The 12,499-nt window shown below is 35.1% G+C and overlaps 1 long non-coding RNA gene across 1 annotated transcript in view; it reads right to left on the reverse strand.

Moving 5' to 3' along the window:
• The window catches only part of LOC115848100 (uncharacterized), a 359,433-nt gene that overhangs the window by 300,804 nt on the left and 46,130 nt on the right, over positions 1-12,499 (reverse strand). Inside the window, exon 4 of the long non-coding RNA XR_004037583.2 lies at positions 4,981-5,095. This is a non-coding gene — a long non-coding RNA (uncharacterized lncRNA). The remainder of the gene's footprint in view (positions 1-4,980; positions 5,096-12,499) is intronic.

The following is a 12,499-nucleotide window of genomic DNA, read 5'->3' on the forward strand; positions in this document are numbered from 1 at the left end:
TATCATAGCCAGAGTGGTAACACAAAGTGTGCTAAGATCCCAAGGTTGCAAGCCTAACATAAAAGTGTTATAGAACAGTTTGTTCAGTACATTTCACTCTCTAGCTTAAAGGACAAAAGAATATGTATTTGCAAAGCACAAATATTCCAACCCATTACGCTACATTTGAGGGTGAGACAGCCATTAGTGACAAGGAGGCAGTCCTACACACATATTCTACATTCTTTGCAATATAGCAAAGGTGACAGTAGCACTGATATATTAGAAATTGGGGGATTCTGATCATATAAACACTTTGATTTCACATCAGGAGTCACAATTCACATTATTCACTGCATTATTTTCATTGTCACAAATGTCATTGAGGTTCAAGTTCTTCTTAATTCATTTATGATTTTCTAAAAAGCCTGAATTGCTAATTTTCTTCTTCCTCAGGCAACTAATCTACATTTTTAAACTGGATTTCCTGCCAATAGATTTTCTTTTCCCCACTGAGCTTGATTTCATTATATATGCGACTATAGATTCTTCCTTAAAATTTTGACTTCATCACCTAAATCTTCCATAATTCTTTTCTACCCTTAGGTAAAAAACTGTATCTAATGTTATCAGATTGGCATTCAAGCAATTCCCCAATCATGTTTTAATCTACCTATCCAGCATAATCACATCACCATCATCAACCATGCCAGTTGCAATGTTTATTGCATGCCTATAATATGTACTGTGCCATGCACAATTGAGAAATACAAAGAAGTATGAAATATGGCTCATGGCCTATAAGAGTTTATTTAAGGCAGAGATTTCACGTAAAATAATATATAAATCAGAGGATAAGTTAAGACAAGTACTAAGTGTAGGGTACAAACAGCAAATGATATAAAGCCTTGAAAGAAATAAAGATCAATATGGAAGCCTTCACACATCTGAATATTTTAATCACTATTCTCTCCAATGAGACAGCCCATTCCTCTAGCCAGATTAGCCTCCTCAACTTTTGTTGAATCATGAGATGTTCAAACACTGTTCAATGCTGTGTTCATTTCACTTGGCAAAGAACTCTTAAGCTTCACTATCTTACCAAATTTTAATATTTAATTTCAATTTTTTAACTTAGATTTTCTAATCTATCAGTCAAAACTTATTTAATTCTACATAGTTTTATTGGAAGAAATATATACCATCACTAGGTGAAACTAGAAATACTCTTCTGGGTTGAGCAGCGTGTTTTTTTATGGTCACGTGAGGGAAAAAAATAGTACGAATTTCCTTTTGATTTATGCATTTTGCACAAAATTAAAATATTTTACTAAAGCAACTAAATTAAAATAATAACTACTACTGCTAAATGTTTTTAAATAGAATGGGCAGTGCATAGATACGTGTGATATATATTATCATATACATCATATACATCACATCACATATACATCAGGTTAAATTGCTCTTAATTTTAAATTACAAAATCTCTGGGAGAAGATTTTAGAACAATTAACAATAAAGACACTCTCAGTGTTTTGAGAAGGTACTTTTTAAATCCTCAGTGTTTAATAAATGATGCTTTATTAAAAACCAGATTTTCACATTTCTTAGACTGCAGAGGACAAAAAAAAATGGAAAATTTATTCAACTGTGAGAATAAAAGAAGTGAGAAATAAGGGACTTTTATTTTGCCATTCCCATGTTTTAAAAGCTGTATGTGTTGTATTTCAGAGGTCTTAAACTGTGTATTTAACTAAGACTGAAATTCAAGCATTGCCAAGCATGGCCTCAAATTTCAGTTTCTCCTAAAACTGAAGAATGTGTTTTAAGTCTTCCATTTCTTTTTCCATCAGCCTCAATTTAAGCATCTAATGGTCCTGTTATGACCACTATCTTCCTCCCAGAATCTGGACTTTTTCCTAAACAGAAATAAAATGAGGTTTCTACAAAGCAAGATAGTTGTTTGATACGCTTGCCAATATTCTTGTGGAAGAAATAAGTAGCAGGCTATCTAAGACATTCAGATTTAAATGCAGAAATAAAAAATTCTTGACATTTCATAAAACTGAAGGGGTTGATCATGGTTTCATAAAACTCTGATTTTATTATGATATTCTCATTTCCAAATTTTATTACTAATTTTAACTGTAATGGTTCCTTGTGGACTACTCAGTATAATAACTTAAGTGAATATACTGTAATTTTAGTCTTTGCATCCTGCTCATATTTTCTTAAATTTCTACTTTCTTTACCAATGTTAGTTCACAAGGTTGCTTTAAGTTAATCTTCAAAGCAATCTCATCTATAAATTTTTTTATCTTAAACTTTCTTATAAATTGTCTTTATTAAATTATTACATGCAACAGAGTTACCTTCATAGATTGAGAAGTATAACTTATTCTGAATGCAACTGTTTAGTGATCCTTTGAAAGTGGTACTTCCTTTTCCCCATTTCGGTTTTCAAACAACTTAGTGGGAGTTAGAGGAAGCATAGAAATATTACTGAGTTTCTGCTTGGCAGCCCTACGAATGACTCCTACACTAATTTGCTATGCCCTTGGGGCTACTGCTAAGAGAGTTGTGATAATGGCAGTTAGAGGCAAATCAACCCAGCCCTTTAACGCTTGACTAGCTTCAACTTTCTAAGGTTATCAATTTTTGGCATAAGTTTCTACTAGGGTCTCACCCAAATTAGCAAGAACACATATTCAGCACCTCTTACTGTAGGTCAAGTGGGAACTGTTCCCTGGGAAAGGATGTAGGTAATTTGGCTGAGGAATGTGCTGGATTGTGTGGAATTGTGTGGGCCACTCAGCTTATTTTTCCCCTTCTATGTTCTCATTTTATCATAGGAGCTGGAAGCCTGGGAACTGCATTTTCAAGAATTACTGTCATTATGGCCCTAGATTAGATTCTGCCAATGAGAGGAGCTAGGGTAAATCTGGAAGAAAAGCAAAAAGTAAAAGCAATTATTATTCTCATGGCTGTGGCTGGCAATTACTAAGGCTTCAGCATCAAGAGTTTTCCAGCAACTTCCCAGTGTCCTCCAAAGATTCACCTGCTTCAGTACAGTGGGCAGTGAAATCAACGGCAGTGGTTTCCTATAACTTGATAATTTCCTGATTTCCTCAATGGTAGAGTGGCTTCCCTAATCTTTTCTACCCCAGACCTTCTAATATTTTTTAATCCCCTCTATTAAGCCATTTGTTGTTTGAAATACCTGGAGTTACTTCTGGTTTCCTGACTGAACCCCAATTAATACAGAGTCTCTGGAAGAAAAGGGATCCAGGATTCATTCCCTTCTTTTCAAGTCCTTTGGTGGTCCTGACTGAAGAAAGGAACCAAGGACCCCAAATGGGAACTCACCAAGAGGAAAGGAGAAAATGGGCTGATGATCTGTGATCAACTCCAGGGTTGTCCATAGGGGGAGAGTTTATTTGGCAATATGTAACTAAAGATGAAAAACCATCTGTCCTAGGCACTCAGGCACAATGACCATTCTTCAGAATTAGTAGCTGGGCATGCAAATGACCACTAAAACTTGTAGCTTTGAAAGCATGTAAGGTACTACTTCTGTTTGTACAGATATTGGACTCAGAAAGAGCAATTGCAACATGAAAAACAGATGCATCATATCTCATTTCCAGGCCTCGCAGAGACAGAAAAGTCATCATCAGCCAAGATCCTCCCAATCTTCCAACAGATGCACAAATAGACCTGCCTCTGCAACCTTTTCTTCTTTTTTGGAATAATGGAAGAACTCTGTATGAACCAAATTAAGACCAGTACCTCCTCCTGCTTTCTCAGTGATCTCTAGCTTTTAGTTATCCTGTCTCCTTCTCTATCTTCAACCTCTTTGCCACCAACAATGATGTTAATAAGCATGCAAATATGCTCTGAGAACTCATAACTACAAAAGGTTCTCTTTTGAACAATGTAAGTCACTTTACCGAGTCTATTATTGGCCAAACTTTTCCAAAAAGGTATTTATTTATTTATATATGGCCTCTGTTTTTTTTTGTTTTTTTACCCCCAAACACCTGTCAACGATTTCAGTATAGCTTATTTAAGTCTTCACTATTCCCTCAAAAATCTCTCTGGCTATGGTCATTCATTCATTTACACATTTTTTTTCATTTTTTTTCCTTTCACAAATATTTATGTAGCACTACATTAGGAGCTAGACATTAAAATAAAATGTAAAAGGGGAATTGTCCCTGCCTTGATTAATGACGCTTATGTTGGAAGTGCAATTAGCATCTTTTTAAAAATCAATTTACTTTGTAAACCAAGAAAAACAATAATACAAACTTATTGCAATAAGTCAAAAAATATGAGGACAGATACATAAAAGAAAATGTAATAATCTCTCCCCAACTAATTAGCTGATATTAACAGTTAGCTGTAGGTTCTTCCACACATTTCTCTAAATGCATATAATTTAGGTTATAACACATGAAACTGCTGATATTCTACTGTTTTTCACTTGCAAAACATTATCAAATGATTCAACTTAATACATATGTGCATGTATACAGATTTTTATTTATTTTCAAATAGTTGTTGAGCAGTGCTTAAATAACATTTTAAAAACTATGAATGAAAAAAAAAACTATGAATGGTTTAATGAGTGAATATTTGTGTTCACCTTTGTTGGGAAAATATAATTTTTAAAAAATCTGCTGAGCCAGAAAAATGGCTTCACGAAGGCAGAAGTGAGAGAAAATAATTTTATTTTTGAATGAGTATTAAGCCAGAACATGATGAGCCTTACAGGTAACTCACTAAGAGATTTCAAAGGCAGAAAGAAATCTCACCCTTTTATACAGCCAAGCAGACACAACCCATTCCATACATGCTCCCAAGGTAAACAATAAGTATTGTTCAAGTAAGAGGACTTGACAGCACCATTGTCACACACAGTTCATTCTAAATTCACCTGAGATGATCCATTATATTCGTTAACTGGATTTACCCAAAGGCAAATTAAATTCTTACCTCTATGACAGGTGGTAGTTTTGCAACTTGGTCATGGTTGGGCTCTCACAGAAACTGGGAAATATGGGTGCTACCTTCCTTGATGATTATATTTCAAAGGTATGGTTCCTAGGTCCTACAGAAAGATATTCCAGAATTGTAAAACTGACAAAAGACTTATTTAACTTTAAAAAGGTTTACATACATTTCAAAGAGACTGAGAAAGTATTTACAATTATAAATTTTCTAAAGCAAATATCTAAGAAAAGGGAGGGTAGAACATCTCTTCCCTTATTTTTCACAGGGAGAATCAAACCTTTTATTTTGTATTTGTACATCTTTACATATCAAGAACCAAAACATTTACATAAAATTAGCTGCCTTTTTAAAATCACAAAATGTTATCTCCCAATAACTGAATAGTTGAAGATAAAAATTTACAGGATGAGAAAATAAGTGAGGAACGAAAGTACCATAATCAGTTATCCATATAGATGTTATTTTTAGACAATTGAGCAAGATTAATTATCTATACACAAGTAAATTTCTTCCAATTTTTATTTTGCATAGGTAAGCAATCATGATCAAACAATAAATTCTACACATTATTTATCCTAGTTTAATAGTAAGAGCATGGATGTTGCAGTGAAAAATACATATACTAAATCTTGATGGAAATTAAAATGCTTCTCCTCTCCTACTGTAGAAGTTCAATTATATGTTGAAAAACCACAACTAGTAAAATATGAAGGTATAAATGAAATAAACAGTTATGCAGACTAGAAAATATCACACACTTATTTCATGTCTGAACAATTATCTGTTTCACTTTTACATTCAGGTTATCTCATGTACATGCTCAATCAGTATGCTTATATCACTAAACTATACTTAATTTTGTATTACTGATGCTTGCATATTTCCTGGCACAGACAACACCCAATAACTGTTTACTGGATTAAATTTTAGAATGACTTTATTCCAAACCCAGTAATTGTTTATTGGATTAAATTTTAGAATAACTTTAGTTTAAAATTATCTAAGGATGAATCTTGTCCTCATTTTTTTTTCTTTAGAGGAATACTAAGCTTTCAAACTAAGCCCCCAAATGGTTCCTTTAATTTGCTAAATTAATTTTACAATATAAAAAGTATCACAGAATCATATTTATACATTTACTTGTTGCTTATTCATATTCACTGTCATCTCAATCACAACTAATGGTTACTACTGAGTGCTCACTATAGACCTGGTAAATATTTTATGAATGTTGTCATTCTAAAGTTCCACAAGTCTGTAAGTTGTGTTTGCTAGTCTTACAACTGGTGAAACTTAAAGAAATTAAAGATAGTAAGTAACTTGATTAGGGTGATACAGCTACTAAGTGGTAGGGCCTAGCTTAAACCCATGTCAGTCTAAGTATACAGTTCCTGCTCCAAGGCCTCCGATTCTTTCGCCAACATGTAGCTCTGCCTCTCTTAACTAGGTCATGTGTGCCCAGGCCATATGGCAAGCAGTCTACATAGTATCAACCAAAGGAAGTGGCAAATTCTTGCTTTTTCAAACCACTGTTAATAGTCAAGACAGCTTAATCCCTGAGGTTAGCAAATTAATCAACGTGATCATGGTGATAAACATTCTAAGTCAGTCGATAACGTGGTTTGGATGACCAGTTCATTTATAAGAGAATAAAAGAAGTGGGTGTTACAGATGTGACCCATGAGGGAAACTCAGTGAGTAGCTGACATATAGGAAAAATATTCAGAACTTGTGGAAAGGCTTTGAGCAGGTATGCAAACAAATACCCAGACAAATGTATTGTGGTTCAGGAGAATTTCCCCAGCACTCCCAGTAAGGCCTGGAATGATAAACAAAAACTACAACCAAGGAGTTACAGAAAATGTGAGGCTTAATTATATTTCACTGAATATTATGCAGCACAGTTAATTCAATAAACTCTAGAACCTTTATGCTTCTGGGGATGCACATAGTGCTACATCCTGCTGGGCCAGTGCGTAGACTTGCGCAGCCTTTTCTGCAAGGAAAAGGAGAGAGCTTAGCTCTTAAGGGAGAGCTAAAGAAGGCAGTATACTCAGGGAGGGGAGGAGTGATAAGGGTGGTGGGGAGTGGGGGAGAAAAACCTTTAGAGGCTTCATATCTTTTCAGATTTTATGGTTTTGCTGTTAGCACAAGTTCATGTGCCTGACACACAGTGAGGCCAAACAAACCAAAACGTCCTTGTTTGGAGCAAAGAAAGGTTTATTGCAGGGCCATCTGTGTCACGGGGGTTAACGGTATCAGTCCTTAGGCTCCAGGAGGCCTGGGGCTATGTCCACCTGGTCATCAAGTAGTTAACATCTTCCATTTGGTGGGGGATTTTCACATCTGTAAAACAACTCAGGAAATACTGTTATCTAGGTAACAGAGAGGAGCTAAAGCAGAGGATAGGGGGAAGGGCCTGTCCCGGGAAGACCCCATAGGGTCCTGCTCTGTTACATGGCTGCTGACCTAATTCTATTTACCTTATTCAGGCTGCAGAAAAAGGGAAGGCATAGCCTGCAGGTACTATCCCACAGAAATTTTAAACAAATATTCTCTTAATGATTTATGATATGCTTTGCTTTGCTTATTGCCCTGAACCTCAAGTTCCACAGGAAATTATATTCGTGATAACACTGCACTACATTGTCATATCTCTTTTTATTATTGCTTTTCACAGTTACTTAAAGCTTGTATTGTTATTTAGCTACTTATTTTGTTCATATCATTTCTTCTCTATGGTAAACCCCTTGAGGGTAGGATTGTGTCCTAGAGAACAACTCTCTTTGTATAAGGCAGGGCACTTGCCGACTTAATCTGGCAGAGAATTCAGGCATAGTGATCTTTGTTCCAGCAACAGCCCATGGGAGACACTGCACTGAAGCAAAGAGGCTCCTCATTATTCAGGGATTATTTTCACAGCAAGTGAAAGAAACCCACCTTAATTCACCTTAATCAAGGAGAAATATTTTGTTTCATGGACTCGAATTACAAGAAAAGCTAGAGTGAAACTTGTCTTGCCCATTTAGAACAAGTAAATCAATTATTACCACAACTATTGCTGTGTGACAGCAGACAAAACTACAGAAAGCTTTAATTTTCACATTTCTAAAATAGCAGAACCACAGGAAAGAGTACCTCTCTCTTACCAATATTTTAGAAATCCTAGGGAAATATTCATAAGTCCATTAAGGGCTATGAAGAAAGAGGCAAGATCCCAACAGTTCCCTTTTATCATATTGTTAGAATGTGGGGAGAAGGTGCAGTTCCTCAAATGAATACGAAGGCTAATGGGTGAATATTTGTGAGCTTGAAAGCCATTATATTTTATATCTAATGTAGAATGTGATGAAAGGGAAGAAGTAAACTATTTTAACATGTGTTGAGCACCTACTACATGTCCTATAAACTTTATTATATACATTATAAACTCATCAAAATATCCATAAAGGATAATAAATATGAAGATGGTATGGGATGATACTGGGCAGTACCTTTGCCCTGTAAATGCTAAACCAGTGAAACATTTATTACTAAGATAAAGAAATAGAGATTTTTAAAACCATTAACACTGAGGTTTAACTTCTCTATAGATTTTAGGATTACTTGTCCAAACAAAACTAGATAATTTAAAAATTCCATCTGCAAAGAGAGTGTTTGCACAGTACCACATGCAAGCATTTTACATGGCTTATATAATTTAACCCTCATAAAAATACCAGAATGCAGGTGTTTATATTTATTAGGATTTAAACTAAGCTACTTTAGCAAAGAGACCCGAATATACGTTGACTTAAAAAAAAAAGATACAGGTTTATTTCTTTTTTAAAGAATACTTAGATATATAGGGTGATCCAGAATGTGTTATCCCAAGAGGGTTCTGCCAGATTCAAGGTAGAGCTTCCATCTCTTGAGTCCAAGATGGTGCCAGTTCCCAAGCCCAACTATTGCTCTGGTACTGCTTTCTCCAGCCAGTGGAAAAAGAAAAAAAGGGGGGGGAAGGGGTGGTATAAGTGGGTTATTTTAAGAACAGAATCTGAAAGTTGCATGTAACATTTGTGTTCTCCTGTGAGCCAGAGCTGAGTCAGATGATCTCACTCAAGAATAAGGCAGGTTAAGAAATGTCTCTAGCTAGGAGAGCAGAAGTCCTACTAAAACCTATGTGTATGTGGCAGAATTGGTCAAGGCAGATTTACTGTGAAGTTAGGGTGGTATAACTTTCAGAGCCCATGTGCTTCTTCCAAGACTCTGAGGGAGGGGAAACTAGCAACATATTCATTTATTTATTTTATACCCTTTTGTCCTTAACACTTCCAAAAGATAGATCTAGTCCCCAACAGGTAGGACTTATCTATAAACTAATACAAGGAGAATAAATCCTGGAGGAAAATTCACTGTCTCTGCCTCTAAATAATTTCCAATGAGGCCCAGAGAAGTTAAGTAACTTACAAAAAGTCACATAGATTTGGAGCTGAAATCAGAACCTGGGTCTCTACGGCACAAAAGACTTTTGACTCATATTTCTAGTGCATCAAGTACTCACATATTTTAGATTTTATTTCCTCCTGACATTATCTCAGAAGAAAAGCTGGACAATCTAGAAATCACAAGGTAATTAATTGGCTACATCGCTTTGTCCCTATCTGTTCAGATGCTCTTGGGAGACAAAGTGAAAGAGAACATGTGAAGCCCAGCTGCCAAGCTGACATGACAGCCAGTTAGTCGGGTGATGCCACTCTCAGATCAACCCAAAGGTTAATGACACAGATGCAGTCAAAGATCTGATGGATAGAGGCTGTGAACCCTGTATCAATAACTTACAGCGAATGTCTGGAGGTGGCAGATGAAGCGGCTCGTCATCAATTAAGCATGGCAGTCCATTTTTATAAAATTGTCATAAAGGATTATTAAATTTCACATCTTAGTTTGCTTGGGGAAAATATCAAATTACAGTAAAGGGTGCATTTTAAAAACAACGTTTAGTATAAACTCTTGCTTCTGGCCTCATGTCAAACTAACAAAGAGGTGCTATGCAATTTGATCCATGCTTTTCATTTTTCCATTTCTGAGCCAAGGTATTTTTTCATACTTATTATTAACTTCACATGTTTTTAAAAACAATAGTTCTGGTTTTAAGAATTTTTTAAGTTAGGAAAATATTTAATTATCAAGAAAATAATCTCAAAATTTGAATATGACTGCAAGTTGAATATTTATTCACCATAGCAACTTGGAGTATACATTCCTCAAAGTTAAGTACCATAACAAAATGTAGACACATGCCTTCCTTTTTATACAATTCCTATTTACAGTAAATTCAGAAAAGCATCCTGCACTAAGCCAGAGAGGACTTAAAGTGGTCTGTCTCTAGATACGTTTTTTTTAATTTTAAGACTGGATTCAGAGAGTTCCATCTAATTTGAGGTGTATTTACTATGTATCAGCTCCATTATCCAACTTTCTATAGTAAATCTTAAAATTCTTATATTTGTAAAAACACCTACGAATGCCTGAATTAGTTGGTAAAGTTTAAAAGACCCAATACAACATTTTTTGAAAGGCAATTATAATTATAAAGTAATCACTACTAAAGTATAACAAGTTGTCACAGTATCTATTTAGAAAACCATTCACAGTTATTCTACCATGCACATTTTCACACATAGCATCGTGCTGCTGTTCTAATAATTGTTTACTATCTTAATATGACAGGGCTAATACCCACCCTCTTAAGGAAATTACCTTTCTTTAGCACTGGATTAATATTATCCTATGTTACTTTTTATTTGTAGCAAGTTGTTCCCAATTCTATACCACCAACCATTCAACTTAATGATCTACTTGATGGACATCACTAAAAACAGTTTGTAAAGTTGACTTAACAAAATGAAATGATATTCAATATCAGTTTGAGTTGTTGCAATGAAAAGAGCTCATAGTACACTGGAAAGCTGTGGGAAATTGTTGGGAATTACTATTCTATGGATTGATACAAATAAAGAAAAAATCACAGAATTCTAGAATTATAAGGTACAGGAGCTATTTAGGCCAACACGCTAATTAAACAGTCCATGGATCAAAAACTAGACTTGATAAAAATCATAAAATGGATTGCCTGCTGAACTAAGTTTTGGACCTAGTGCTGTGTACAGTATAGCCTACTGTTTTGCCTAAGATTGTGCAGTATCCCAGAATGGTTTCTGCTCTCTTTTAGGTTCCAAAATGTTCTACCTTGTAACAAGTAAATGTAAATTAACTGGTTGACTGACTAGCTGATTGACTGACTTACAGGCTAAGGCTAACTGGTTGCCTGATAGACTAGGGCTTCCCAGGGAGGGTCAAGGTTACCATTCTCTACAGGCTCCTCAAATAAACCTCCAGAGTCAAACATAACTGACAAACCTGATACCTGGAGTACCAAAGTTACTGAAAAGCTTTCAGGGAAAATTTTTCTAAATGTAACTGAAAACTCTTCAAATTTTTCTTAATCCCCTCATATTTTTTTCTGCTTCATATAAAAATACTAATTAGAGTCTTGTCCCTTTTTTTCTTGATGAGTCTGGCTAATGGTTTATCAATTTTGTTTATCTTCTCAAAAAACCAGCTTTTAGTTTTATTAATCTTTGCTATCATTTCCTTCATTTCTTTTTCATTTATTTCTGATCTGATCTTTATGATTTCTTTCCTTCTGCTACCTTTGGGGGTTTTTTTGTTATTCTTTCTCTAAGTGCTTTAGGTGCAAGGTTAGGTTGTTTATTTGAGATGTTTCCTGTTTCTTAAGGTAGGCTTGTATTGCTATAAACTTCCCTCTTAGAACTGCTTTTGCTGCATCCCATAGGTTTTGGGTCGTCGTGTCTCCATTGTCATTTGTTTCTAGGTATGTTTTTATTTCCTCTTTGATTTCTTCAGTGATCACTTCATTATTAAGAAGTGTATTATTTAGCCTCCATGTGTTTGTATTTTTTACAGATCTACCATATGCTAACACATATATATGGAATTTAAGAAAAAAAAATGTCATGAAGAACCTAGGGGTAAGACAGGAATAAAGACACAGACATACTAGAGAATGGACTTGAGGATATGGGGAGGGGGAAGGGTAAGCTGTGACAAAGTGAGAGAGAGGCATGGACATATATACACTACCAAACGTAAGGTAGATAGCTAGTGGGAAGCAGCCGCATGGCACAGGGAGATCAGCTCGGTGCTTTGTGACCACCTGGAGGGGTGGGATAGGGAGGGTGGGAGGGAGGGAGACACAAGAAGGAAGAGATATGGGAACATATGTATATATATAACTGATTCACTTTGTTATAAAGCAGAAACTAACACACCATGGTAAAGCAATTATACTCCAATAAAGATGTAAAAAATAAAAATAATAAAAATAAAAGATTATACTCCTTTAAAAAAATACTAATTAGAAAATTAAATTATGTTCAATATCTAAAAATGAAATTATATAGTGAGTAATTCAACATCAACACCTGATACTATGTGA

Source organism: Globicephala melas, chromosome 3 (assembly GCF_963455315.2).
Source record: "Globicephala melas chromosome 3, mGloMel1.2, whole genome shotgun sequence".
NCBI classification, from domain to species: Eukaryota; Metazoa; Chordata; class Mammalia; order Artiodactyla; family Delphinidae; genus Globicephala; species Globicephala melas.